The sequence below is a fragment of the Zalophus californianus genome, chromosome 14 (genome assembly GCF_009762305.2).
Source record: "Zalophus californianus isolate mZalCal1 chromosome 14, mZalCal1.pri.v2, whole genome shotgun sequence".
NCBI classification, from domain to species: domain Eukaryota; kingdom Metazoa; phylum Chordata; class Mammalia; order Carnivora; family Otariidae; genus Zalophus; species Zalophus californianus.
The window spans coordinates 22,483,471-22,496,982 of record NC_045608.1 but is presented as its reverse complement, the minus strand read 5'-3'; the positions used below and the strand labels follow the sequence as shown (position 1 = coordinate 22,496,982).

General features: G+C 44.9%; 1 protein-coding gene across 3 annotated transcripts in view; it reads right to left on the bottom strand.

The window, feature by feature from the left end:
• Nucleotides 1-13,512, bottom strand: part of KREMEN1 (kringle containing transmembrane protein 1) — a 67,182-nt gene that overhangs the window by 25,728 nt on the left and 27,942 nt on the right. The window lies entirely within an intron of this gene.

The window sequence follows — 13,512 nt, the reverse complement described above, 5'->3', positions numbered from 1 at the left end:
TAAGGTACACATAAATAACAAGCAACAAGCTTCAAAAATGGAATCTTAGTATCCTCTGGCAAATGCCACGTTTCTGTTTTCTTCTGAAGAGCATGTGAGGCCCAAGGTCCACCTTTAACTTATCTGTTCAATATTGATAGAATTGAGCATTGAAGAGAACTAGGAATAATTTCCTTAAAATAGAGAAGTTGCAATATGTGAATTATGTTTCAGAGTCACTGGAGGGCAGGAAAAGCCCTTGGAAGCCCTTCATCCTATGCCTTGTGCCTCCCCTTTATTTATTTATTTGAGAGAGAGAGAGAGAGAGAGAGGGAGAGAGAGTGTGTGAGTGGAGAGGGAGAGGAAGAAGCAGACTCCCAGCTGTGCACAGAGCCCGACACGGGGCTCGATCCCACGACCCATGAGATCATGACCTGAGCTGAAACCAAGAGTTGGACCCTTAACCAACGGAGCCACCCAGGCACCCCTCCCCTTGTTCTTCAAAAAACTCCATTAAGGGGTTCTCCCAAGTGCTTTCAGGGGGTGTATTAGTATCCTATAGCTGCTGTAACAAATTACTACAAACCTAGTGGCTTAACACAGCATAAATTCATTATCTTACAGTTCAGGAGTTCAGAAGTACTAAATGGATCATATGGGACTGAAATCAAGGGGTCAGCGGGGACTTGTTCCTTCTGGAGGCCTGGCAGGGGGTGGGAGGTGTTCCTTGCCTTTTCCATCTACTGGAAGGTGCCCCTGTTCCTCAGCTTGTGACCACACCATTCCAGCCTCTGTCTCCATCACGTCTCCTTCCCTCCCTCTGCTTCTAGCACCACATCACCTTCTCTGATTCTGATCTTCCTGCCTCTGTTATAAGGACCTCTGTGATGACATTGGGCCTGCCTGGATAATTCAGGATAATCAACCCATCTCAAAATCCTTAACTTGATCACATCTGCAAATCCCTTATGCTACGTAAGATAACATATTAAAAGATTCCAGGGATTACAACATAGACATTTTGGGGGGCCATTATTCAGCCTACCACGGTGAACATACTAGTGTTTCACAACCACACAACTGGATGGTTTGGTCTGGTAAAAAAAGCTGTATTTGAGAAAAAAGAAACCTGAATATATGTATTAACTGTGGTAGATAGCTTTCAAAGACGGCACTCAATGATCCCCACCTCCTGGTGTTCATGTCATGCCATTGTGGAATCCCCTCCTTTTGAGTGTAGTTTGGATTAGTGACTTGCTTCTGACCAACAGAATGTGACAAAGCTGATGGCATGTCACTTCTGTGATTAGGTCAAGAGACTATGACTTCTGTCTGGCTAGTAGACTCTCTACTGCCTTCTTGGCCTATGTACTTTGATAGAACAATACACTATATCAGAGAGGCCATGAGGCAAGGAACTGAAGGTGCCCTTTGACCAATGTCTAGCAAGAAACCAAGACGTTCAGTTTTTGCAAAGACTTAATCCTACCAACAACTAAGTATAGTCTTCCCCAGTGGGGCCTTCAGATGAGATCCCAGTCCTGGCAGACACTTATTGCAGGCTTGTAAAAAACCTGGAAGAAGAGGACCCAGCTAAGCCATGTCCGGATTTCCTGACCCATAGAAATGAAGACAGTAAGTGTGTGTCATTTTAAGTAACTAAGTTCCAGGGTCGTTTGTTGTACAGTAATGAATAGTTAATACATCTACATAATACATACTAAATACATGTTGAATGAAGGAATGAATTGATTGTAGGCTATGGACAAATCAACCTTTCTGGACCTTAGTTTTCCATCTGTGTTAGTAATTTATGAATCACTCCACTATCAGATGAAGCCCTTTCCCCTACTTTCTCTGTTTGGCTTCTCAGTTTATGTAACTGAAGATATAATAAGACATGTAATGAGGCTTGGTCCTAGAAGCACTTCTAGGTCAGTTAAGAGTTATATGTTATCCAATTCCAAAGTGAGCCATACAAACTCTCAGAAAGCATTTTTTCTTTGTGTTTAAGACTAGAAAACAGAGGGGCACTGGATGGCTCAGTTGGTTAAGCGTCTGCCTTCAGCTTGGGTCGTGAACCCAGGGTTCCTTCAGCTTCCCTGCTCAGTGGGGAATCTGCTTCTCCCTCTCCGTCTGCCTCTCCCCCAGCTTGTGGTCTCTCTCTCTCTCATTTGCTCACTCTCTCTAATAAATAAATAAAATCTTAAAAAAAAAAAAAGACTAGGAAACAGGGGTGCCTGGCTGGCTCATTCAGTGGAACGTGTGACTCTTGATTTCAGGGCTGTGGGTTAGAGCCCCAAGTTGGGTGTAGAGATTACTTAAAATTAAAATCTTAAAAAAGAAGACTAGAAAACAGCATGGTCCCAGTTTAACAAATTTTACATTCACATTAGCTTGTCGGCATATAAACATATAAGTGTGTATCTGTGTGTAGGTACACACTTTTAAATTTCTGCCACCATCTAATATCTAACCAGTTCCTGTTAAATTGGCAGGAAGTACCACTGCTAACCCAAAAAAATCACCCTTCCCCCTCCAGCCAAGTGGTTACTCCTTCTCCCTTGCGTCACACATGGTTCAAATATAACAAATGTGGCTCACCACACAAATGTTAAAATGCATCTTTTGGAAACAAACCAAATCTCTATAGTGGCGAATGTAAACAGAAAAGCTCTAGGCAGTAGGAGGCTGGTGTTCAGTGGGAGCCTGGCTTGGGAATGGCTGCGTTTTAGAGTTTAAACAAATGCAGTGAGTTAAGCATCTCTAGTCAGGGGCATATCCTATAAGCCCAGTTTGTTAAACGGACCTTGCATATGGAAACCTGAGCCATGCATTCAATAGTTCTTAATAAGAACTACTTGATTATCATCATCCTGGTCATTTACTCTGATTTTTGTCTCATTTATTCTATTATGATCAGAAGTAAGCATGTTATTATGTATTAGTTAATAGACAGCCCAAGGCACATAATCATAAATGTTAAGATTAGACATAAACAAGGCTATGGGTTGCATTAATGCAGCTGGAACTTATAAGCTTTATTCACAATTTGGTGAGCAAATCCAGGCAGCTCATGTTCCAGTGGGGTAGTGAGGTAGACCCCTGGAAATCAGACTATACCATGCTGCAGATCCATTTTTCTGATTTCAGTGGCCTGAGGTATCAAGTCTGTCGTGCCCAAGTCAATCACTTGCCAGACACCAGTGAGTCTACCTCCCAAGATACTGCAGACGTTTGTCCATGTCTCTGTCTCCACACTGCCACCTCCCCCAGTTAGGCCACCGTCTCCTCCCACTTAGACTACTGCATTGGCTTCCTATTCCATCTCCCTGTTTCTAGGTACACCCTACTCTATAATCTAGTTAGTACACTGCAACCAGAATAATCTTTACTGTATATTCCAGGCAGAAGGAAGGGCAAGAGCAAAGGCCTAAGGCAAAAACAACGTTGGCCTTTGCAGGAACAAAAAGGAGTGAGGACGACCAATGACAGAGAGAGGGAAGAGTAACAGGAGCTGGAGGGGTAGGCAAGGGCCCTGCCTAAAAACCTTCGAAGTCCCTCAGGATGAAGTCCAGACTCTCTCATATGGTACACAAGGCCCTGCCTGATCTGTGCTGCTTGCTCCCCTCCCCCTTCTGCATGACCCTTCTCTCTATCCCTCAGCTCACGTTCTAGATGAAAGCCAAATTATAGTGTATTTGCGAGTTTCCCCATGGCACATTGCTCTCTGGACTTTTACACATACTCTTTCCTTTGCCTGGAATTCCCTCTCCTGCTTAACACTGTAGCCTGAGCACTATTTCCCTGGGGAAGCATCCCCCGCCCCCCCCAAATAAGGTTATATGCCCCTGCTGTGTGGTCCTGTAGCAGCCTATGGAGCCCTTGATTCTAAACACCTGGGGTTCCCTGGGTGGCTCAGTTGTTGGGCGTCTGCCTTCGGCTTGGGTCATGATCCCAGTGTCCTGGGATCGAGCACCGCATTGGGCTCCCTGCTTAGCGGGAAAGCCTGCTTCTCCCTCTCCCACTCTCCCTGCTTGTGTTCCCTCTCTCGCTGTCTCTCTCTCTGTGTCAAATAAATAAATAAAATCTTTAAAAAAATAAATAAACACCTGTTCCTATGTCTCTCTCCCCAACGAACCATTAATGACTTAAGGGTAGGACTGTATCTTCCACACACTGTTGTATTCCCAGGGCCTGGTAAGGTCCCAGTTACAGAGCTTGTGCTCTAAAACTGCACGCAGATGCACAGGCATGTTCTGCACCACCAGCAGGAATCATGGAGGGAGTGGGTAAAGGTACTTCTTAGGCGGCAGTGGAGGAACAGAGCAGGGTGGAAGTAAAAGGCAGAGCTGACCTCCGTAACAACACCCACTTAAAGCTAGTGACTGCTGGTTCTGACTCCTGCCTGCACACTGTCCTCTCTGGCTATTAGAGACACGATTCAAGGTAACTGAGTTTTCCAGAAAGGTTAACTTGGAAACTTAAAGTTTTATCCTCATCATTTTGGACAGAACCTTTCTAAAATGCATTAGCTATTTCTTTAAAAACAAAAACAAAAACAAAAAAACTTAACTCAGTTTAACCTACTTTATTTTTTAATTTTTTTTAAAAACAATCTTTTTCTTTTTTTTAAGATTTTATTTATTTATTTGAGAGAGAGAGAATGAGAGATAGAGAGCACGAGAGGGAAGAGGGTCAGAGGGAGAAGCAGACTCCCTGCTGAGCAGGGAGCCTGATGTGGGACTCAATCCCGGGACTCCAGGATCATGACCTGAGCCGAAGGCAGTCGCTTAACCAACTGAGCCAGCCAGGTGCCCTATTTTTTAATTTTTTAAAAAGATTTTATTTATTAGAGAGAGAGAGAGAGAGAGCACAAGTGGGCAGAGGGGCAGAGGGAGAGGGGGAAGCAGGCTTCCCACTGAGCAGGGAGCCCAATGTAGGACTCGATCCCAGGACCCTGGGATCATGACCTGAGCCGAAGGCAGACGCTTAACCGACTGAGCCACCCAGGCGTCCCTCAGTTTCACCTACTTTAAATTTCTCTTGGTGGCGTGAGGTGATCCAATGTGCTTCACCAAATGGCCCCAGCCTGGTGTGCTTTTTTACGTGCTTGTGTCTGACTTCATTAGTTAAGTCTGTCCCCTTGGTTATCACGGAGGCTGCTGAACCCTCAAAACATCGGAGCTGGAAGGAGTCTCAGGGAACATCTACTTTGTGCTACTTCTCTGTGTACCCTCTTCTTAATTTGCTGCTGCTTAGGTTTACAACAATACTGTCACGCTTATTAGAATTGTGTGGAAAAATAGGAACAGATCGTTTCTAAAGGGGGTGCCTCTAGGCTCCCCACTTTCCAGCATCCATGCTGAAGCTCAGGAGTTGTTTTTGCAAGCTCCCATCCCAGGATGTGGCGATATTCATTCAGGAGCAGTGAGCATTCCTCAGCAATCCCAAACGTGAGCTCCTGTGTAGGACAGACCCCAGGGTGAATTCTGGCCCCGGCTTCATCAACAGTGGAATGAGGAGCAATAGGGTCTCAAAGCGTTCTTCGGAGAATTGAAACGAGATAATGTAAATAAAGTAAACACCACGAGGCCTGGCAGGATGATATGTGCCAAATAAACAGTGTTTATTCTCATTACAGTTGACCCCTGAACAACGCGGGTTTGAACGGCACGTGTCTATTTATACGTGGATTTTTTAGGATTGTACATGTATTTGGATAGGACTGTACATGTATTTTCTCTTCCTTATGATTTTCTTAATAACACTGTCTTTTCTCTAGCTTACTCTATTATAAGAATACAGTATATAATATGTGTAACATACAAAATCTGCGTTAATTGACTGCTCATGTTACCGGTAAGGCTTCTGGTCAACAGCAGCCTATTAGTAGTTAAGTTTTTGGAGAGTCACAGGTTATGTGCAGATGTCTGACTGGGCAGGGGGTCAGTGTCCCTAACCCCTGTGTTGTTCAAGGCCCAACTGTATATATAAATAGGGCTTTCATCATTCACCACACAAACAGAAACAACTTGCTCAGTAATAGAAAACTAAAATAGCATTGAGTTAAAAGGCAAAATCAAAGGCAGCCACCTCAAAAAACTGGGTTTAATTCCAGATATTAAAACACTGATCTCTTACATCTGGTGAGCACACAGTACACTTTCACATAAGCATCTCACGTGGAAATCAAAGCCCTTTGAGGGAAGCGGCTTGGATGGGCTATTCTATGTGACAGAGAAGAAATCATGGTCTGGCGAGGTTAAGGGCCTTTCACGAGGGCAGAGAAGACGGAACCAGAGAGCAGCACAAGCAAACGCTGGGGTGGCAGATTCTCACTTTGTGGTTTTGTTCCCTTTGCTCACAGGGCCGGTCTGGCGAACTGAATGGAAGTCAGATTAAAGACTGACTTCTCAAACACATCAGTCCCTCCACACTGTGTGTGCCACGAGGCCAGCCTCTGAGACAGTGGCCGGCCTCTGGGGGTGCCACTGCCCTCTGACTCGCGCTGGAAAGTGTGGCTCGAAGTCTCGCCGGAGAAGACACGTCATGTAGTCTTCAAAAGCATTACTGGCCAACTGAGTGCATTTCCAGACCGTGTCCCACCCTTTGCTCTTCCCAGAAGCAGGGAGGAAAAGTCAACTTGAAAAAGGATATTTGTTCTCAAATTCCTTTTTACTTTCAAGACCACTTTAAAGTCCTGTGGCTTGGTCATGCATTTTTCCTCTTACCAAAGAGGCTTCATCACTTTCAATTTTTAAAAAATCCTCTTAAAATACAAACAGACCCCTTGTTTATCATAGTTGGTGCTTTAAAAAGTATGACAGTTAATTAGCAACATTCTCTTCAGATGTTCAGTGGTCTTGCCAGAGATAAAAGTTTTAGAGGTGGCTGAGGGCAGATGGTCCTCTATTCAGATTAATCCAGGAACTACTGTTCTTTTACCAACACAAGGAACAGCTGGGAAGCACCCAGGCAGGCTGACTAGCCACCCTTTACATTTGGGTAGAACTGTGGCTTCACTGTGAAGGTGCTATGTATACCTCCATGGGAGTCTCCGTGGCCAACAACCCTTTTCTAGGGTCACATATTGCCCGTGGCACCTTCTCAGAGAATCAGCTGCTGGCTGGGAACAAGCCAAAGGACTCCATCCTCTGACTTCTTTTTTTTTTTTTTAAGATTTTATTTATTTATTTGACAGAGAGAGACACAGCGAGAGAGGGAACACAAGCAGGGGGAGTGGGAGAGGGAGAAGCAGGCTTCCCGCTGAGCAGGGAGCCCGATGCGGGGCTCGAACCCAGGACCCTGGGATCACGACCTGAGCCGAAGGCAGACGCTCAACGACTGAGCCACCCAGGCGCCCCCCTCTGACTGACTTCTGTGAGGCCCTCGAGATTCTCTCCCAGGAAGCTGGAATTGGGATTTCAGGTAATGAATTGAGAGCACTAGACTTATGGGGGTTCTGTCAAGTGGGGATTAAGGCAACCAGCCATATCTGGGCTACCTGGATTGAGGAGTGAGCTAATTCTTCTGGTCCACAAAGAGGAAGAAGAATGGCTGCCATCCTGAGAGAGAGGCAGAGATGGGAGACCATGTGGCCCCAGAGAGAGATGGCAAGAGTGGGTACTTTCTTCCCAGGTTCTTGGAACACAGGAATGGGGGTTCTGCAATATACTCCCAATGCCCTTCCAGTAAATTCTTTTCATTCAAGTTAACTTGAGTGAGTTCCATTCCTGGCAATCAAACAACTCCTGACAAAGACAGAAAGCATGCCCATTATGGCAAAAGCTCAATTTGAATACAGATCTTCAGATTGCAATTTATATAAGAAGTCCTGATTGTTACTATGTTTTCTATTCCAGTGCTCTGACCAGATCTGGGATATTTGTTTAAGAAAACAAAAGCAAAGTTCTTATCTTGCATTTTGGAAAACTTCCCTGGCTCTGCAGAACTCCTTTTATTTGTCTCATAAGTAAAATCTGCTTCTTCAGAAATGAAGAAATGCTGTGACTCTGCTTATTTTAAGTCATTTAACCTTGTGTTGAGACCATCTTCCGCCCCTGGGACTTCACGCTGGTGTCTCAGTAGCTGATTTCTTGCCTCCGTGGGAGCAAGAACTAAGCTCACATGAGATGATGCCACTGGTGTCCTATCAGAGGAACAATCCTTTCAAATACTTCCTTCAGAGAATCTATGGGTTAGGTGTAGACTCATCCATTCTCTCAGCCACAAGCCATGACCACAAGCACACTGCCCTCTGTCCTGTCCATCTACAACTTCCATTCCGGATCTAGCAGCTGCCATCTTGGTCCAAGTCCTATCCCAATATGGCCCCACCATACTTCTTTAACTTTATTTCTAAACATCAGCTCTCCTTCGTCAGTCACACTGATTCTGCAAGCGGCACTACTCATGTCTGAGTCTCCTATGAGCTCGCCTATATAAATAAGTAAACACAGACTTTTCTTCCCCTGTGAAATTTTATCTTTAGGGGAAGGTAGTAAGAGTTCCTAAGGATCCTGACCCCCACACGGGCCCTGACGTATCAGTGGTAGTTCTCTTTTGGTGGGAGTTCCTTCTCCGAAACTTAATTTCTGTTGATGTAACATGGTAGACAGTCTCCAAAGGAGGCTCTAATAATCTTTCCCCTCCCCCTACATGTGGTTGCCACCTACTTTAAGAGTTGGCATCAATTTCCTTTGCCCTTGAATCTGGGCTGGCCTTGTGACTTGCTTTGATAAACAGAATGTGGTGGACTTCTGAGTTCATGCCTTAAGAGGACTGGCAGCTTCTGTTTCCTCTCTCTTAGAAGCCAGCCAGCCACCATATGAGTGGCCTGAGTACACTGTTGGAAAGAGCGGTCACCCAGGTAGAGGCCTGAAGTTGTCTTGGATGTCCTAGCCCCAGCAGAGCCCCCAGGGGAATGCAGCCACCTGACTGAGCCCAGATGAGAGGAGCAGAAGAACTGCTGAGCTGAAACTCAGCCAACCCAAAGGAGCAAGAGAAATGATAAGCTGTTGTTGCCTTAGGCCACAAGGGTTTGGGGTGGCTTGTTAGGCAGCAACAGACAACTGAAACACCTTACTCGACAAAAGGTCAGTCCAAGTTCAGGAGGAATGATACAGCTGTGTCTCTGGGAAGAAGAGCTGAGTTTGTTGACTTGAACTTTTGTTTTTCAGGGACACCACAAATATCCCAGGCAAGGAACCACAGAGTCATCTTTGACTCTTCCTGCTGTTTCATCCCTTATATATTCTACTTGTCATCAAGTTCTGTCTTCTTCCTAAATGTATCTTGGATTTAACCCTTCCTGTCTTATCTCACTGTTGCCATCACAGCTCAGACTCTGATCCCCTGGATTTAGAAATCTGCACCCATCCTCTCCTCTCCAGACTTCCTTCCTTGGGTCCATCCTGTAAGTGGACCCTGGGCTCATCTTCTTAAACTAGGGCTTTCACTGTGTCAGTCCCCATCTAGCCAACTCTGGCTTTTGAGGTTTGGAGGCCTCACCTGGTCCCTCCCTGTCCACTTCTCTATGTGGGCAATGTGGTGCCCAGCCCACACGCACAACAACCCCAGGCCCTTCTTCCAAGTCCCTGTCAGTCTGTTCCCTGACCTGGTATGTCCTGATCCATCCAGCCCCAACTGCCTTTCTCTGTAACGATGCCTCCAACCTCCACAACCTTACCGAGAGCCCTCTCATCTGCAAAAACTCACACCACTCCACCTCCTAATTCAATCATATTTATGTAACTGGTGGGCTGGTCTCCAATTTCCTTCCATGTTTATAAATCAGATTCCTAAACACATCAGAAGATTGACGGTAGGGACTCTTTCTTATGTTTATGTATATTCCTTACCGGCAAGCACTAGTGTAAAGGTGTTCAGTAAAATCATCCTTGTTGATCTGAATGATTATATGTTTTTAAGTTATTAGTATGACTTGCCAAACCGTCCTTTAGAAAATTTTGGAAATACAGTATATATCTGTCATTGAGGAAAATGGCCATTTGGTTCAGAAAGTCTTTTTTTTTCCTCATGGAAAATTAAATAATATCTACGGCCAAAAACAAAGAACAATCGAGTATCCGCCAGATCTGAGACCATAAAACTGCACTGTGAGAACGAATGCAGGGCCTCTTGTGTTCCCTGACTGCAGCGCTACACCAGGCCCCAGGGGAGCGGCTGCCACAGCAGCTGAGGCACGCTACTGAGCCCCGTGGCTAGTCAGATAAAAAAGGAATGGACAGAAATAACACACAGGTTAGGAATAACCTATTCAGGAATTGCATGGCGGGAACATGCCAACAGCAGTCCATTCCCTGGGGAAAGCACAGGCCACTATAACACCTGCTAGAACTTTCATGCCCACCATGTGCTGGACCCTGGACTTAGGGTTGTGTGTACTTTACCCATTGGATCGTCAAAAGAACCCTAGAAGGCACAAATGAGGAGACCACGGCTCAGAGGAGAGTCATTTTGCTGAAAGCCACTAAACGATTAAGATTCAAACCTAAGGCAGTGTGACTCTAACGTCCACATTCTTTCCAGTCATTTGTGTCATCTTTCTTACTGAAAGAGACATGATATCACATCATCAGGAATATTTAATGAGCACAATTATAGCCTCCCCTGTGCTAGGTGTTGTGGGAGATTGTTACAATAGATGCCCTGGGGGGAGGGGAAGTCCCCCTAGATTCCATCAGTACCCTCCACAAATAAACATACCACCCATGTAAAAAGAGAGCAACTGCTCGGCAAATGCAGCTTCAAGAGGAGTCCCCCTCTCCACCTTAAGTCTCTCCTTCACAGAAATTCCAGAGGCTACCCCTGCTCCTGTCTTTGAACAGCTTAGTCTGGTTGAAAAACAAAACTACTCACATAAAGCAAGAATTAACAGTATGAAGCAGGATTCTGACATATGCTAATTTAAGGCTAATCTAAAAGGACTCGATGCAACAAAAACGTTAAGTAATTGTAATGACCAGAGAGAAGAGGGGCAAAAAACAAGTCTGCATAATTTATATTATTAATGTTCATTTCAATCGTGCTTTGGCTACCAGCTGAAGTTTCGGGTTTCGTTTTAGCTGTGAAGTGTGAATGATGCACCCAGATGTGTCTTTTTTGAGGTGAACTTCAGCCCATTCAATCTCTCCATGTTTGGAGAGACCCCCCAGGCCTGGACAAGGCTGCTGATGCAGTGTTTCACACCAAGGGTCCAAGTCCGGGGAGCCCCTTCCCAGCTGAGAACAGCTGGGCTGGGAACACCCGTGGAGATGGCCCAGCATCCTACAGAGCGGTTCTGCTGTGCAGCGAATGCTTCCTGGATACCATCGCAGCCTGCTGTCCTCCTGGGGCTCGGGATTTCCCAAACTCAAAGACAAGAAAATGACTTAGAGCTAACAGCTTGAACTGCAGACCCTCTGTCGCCACTGACTTAATCCTTTGGTTTCCACAATGTCAATAAAGCACTCTTAATAATTCGGCATACTATCGGAATTTCAAACTCTAATTCCCAAACAATCCACCAAGAAAATTCTCAAGAATGACCTCAGCAGTAGCCTGGATCCATCCCAGGGCCCCCGTTTTCAAGGATATAAAGGAAATGGGGCTGTTCTCAAGAACTGGAGGGAGAGGGCACCGGTCTTGCCATGAAGAGCCCTAGATTCAAATCCGATTTGGCTCAGGGTGTAATCCTCATCGGATCACCTCACTACTAGAGCCTCATTGTCTCATCTAAACAATGGTGAGTGGGGAGTGGACATACCACCTGCTTCACAGCACTGCTGGTAAGGTTAAATGAGGTAACGTGAATGAATATAAGTGTTTTATACATGTCAGTACTCAATGATAGTTGAAATAAAAGCTAAAACATACTAAACATCAGGGCTGACATTAAAATGCAAAAAGTGTTAACAGGGACAAAACATTTTCTGTAATTGAGAGACCTCCAAAGTGCCCTTGGCTTTTTACTCAAGCTCTGAACACAGCTTTAAAAACTCTTATTAGGGGTCATGATTGGAAGCATATTTATAAGGAACAACAAATATGTTTTAACAAGGCCAGGGTGTCATTTAATTAAAAGGAACTTGAGCCAGTGAAGTCACTAAATGCCCCGTTCTGCAGAGGTGCCACGGCTGGCATCCCCTTAGGACTCCTCTGTGTGAATCATGCAATCTCTGGAGAACTTCTCATGGATTGAGAGGGAGAAACCTCATCCCAAATCCCTAACACAGAAGCTTGAGAAGCTATGAAGAAACATCTTCTGACACTCCACACTCTGCAGGCTCATCACCATCTTCCCAGGTCAAGTCCAAGCTCCATACCCAGACCACAAGACTGTCGCCCATTATCTGGTCCCACCTAATTCTTCTCAGACCTCATCCCTTGCCCTTTCTTCTTAAATTTCTATCTCGGCAACACTGATTTTGCCTTTTGCCTGGGAATTCACCAGTGTGTGTGTGCGTGTGCGTGTGCGCGTGTGCATGTGCGTGTGCACGCGCGCGCACACTGTTCCTGCTACCCCCACTGCCCTCCCTACTCTACCCAACCCTAACATCTAGAACCTGGCTACCTCAAGTGTAGTCCTACAACTCCACGTCCCAGGGACTGGTTAGAACTGCAGAGTTTCTAGCCTGCCCCAAACCTACTGAATCAGAATCTGCATTTTATTAAGATTCCTGTGATTATACTACTACTACATTTTCATAAGGAAACTTAAAGTTGGAGAAGCCCTGTTGCCAAGATCCCACCTCTTCCAGAAGCCCTCCTTGATAACCAGTAGCCCTGGCCTCCCACCACGCTAGGGCAGATGCCCCTCCTTCAGTGCTCCCAAACTTTTGCTCATCTCATTTATTACAGAGTATCTTGCATATGCTTATCTGTCTATGTGTCTGTCTTTGGTTCTAGTCTAGGGGCTCCCCACAGGCTGCAGACCACACCATCCTTGCGGCCCCTGTGCTGTACAAGGCACGGCATATGATTGGAGCTTAAAAAATGGCATTTGTCACAGCTAGTAATAAACTCCTTGTGATTTTCAACTTTAATAACCAACTTTAAATAACTTTTATAATTAGCTTTAACTTTAATAATAATTTAAATAAGTTTTAATAACTTTAATTTAAACGTTAGTTTAATAACTAAAACTTTAATCACTAACTTTATTTTTATTTATTTTTTTAGAGAGGGGCAGAGGGAGAGGGAGAGAGAGAATCCCAAGCAGGCTCCACGCCCAGCACATAGCCTGACACGAGGCTCAGTATCATGCCCCTGAGATCATGACCTGAGCCAAAATCAAGAGTCAGACACTTAAGTGACTGAATCTACCCAGGTGCCCCTAATAACTAACTGTAATAACTAACTCAGATACCTGGGAGCTATGTGCAAATTATCTCAATTTAGGTTAATTAGGTTAATCATGGTATACATCTGAACCCAGATACTTTGAATGTTGTATTTACATATTTATTTTGAGATATTTAAAATATTATACAATTTTAAGATATCATAGAATTTATTTTTTATAATGGA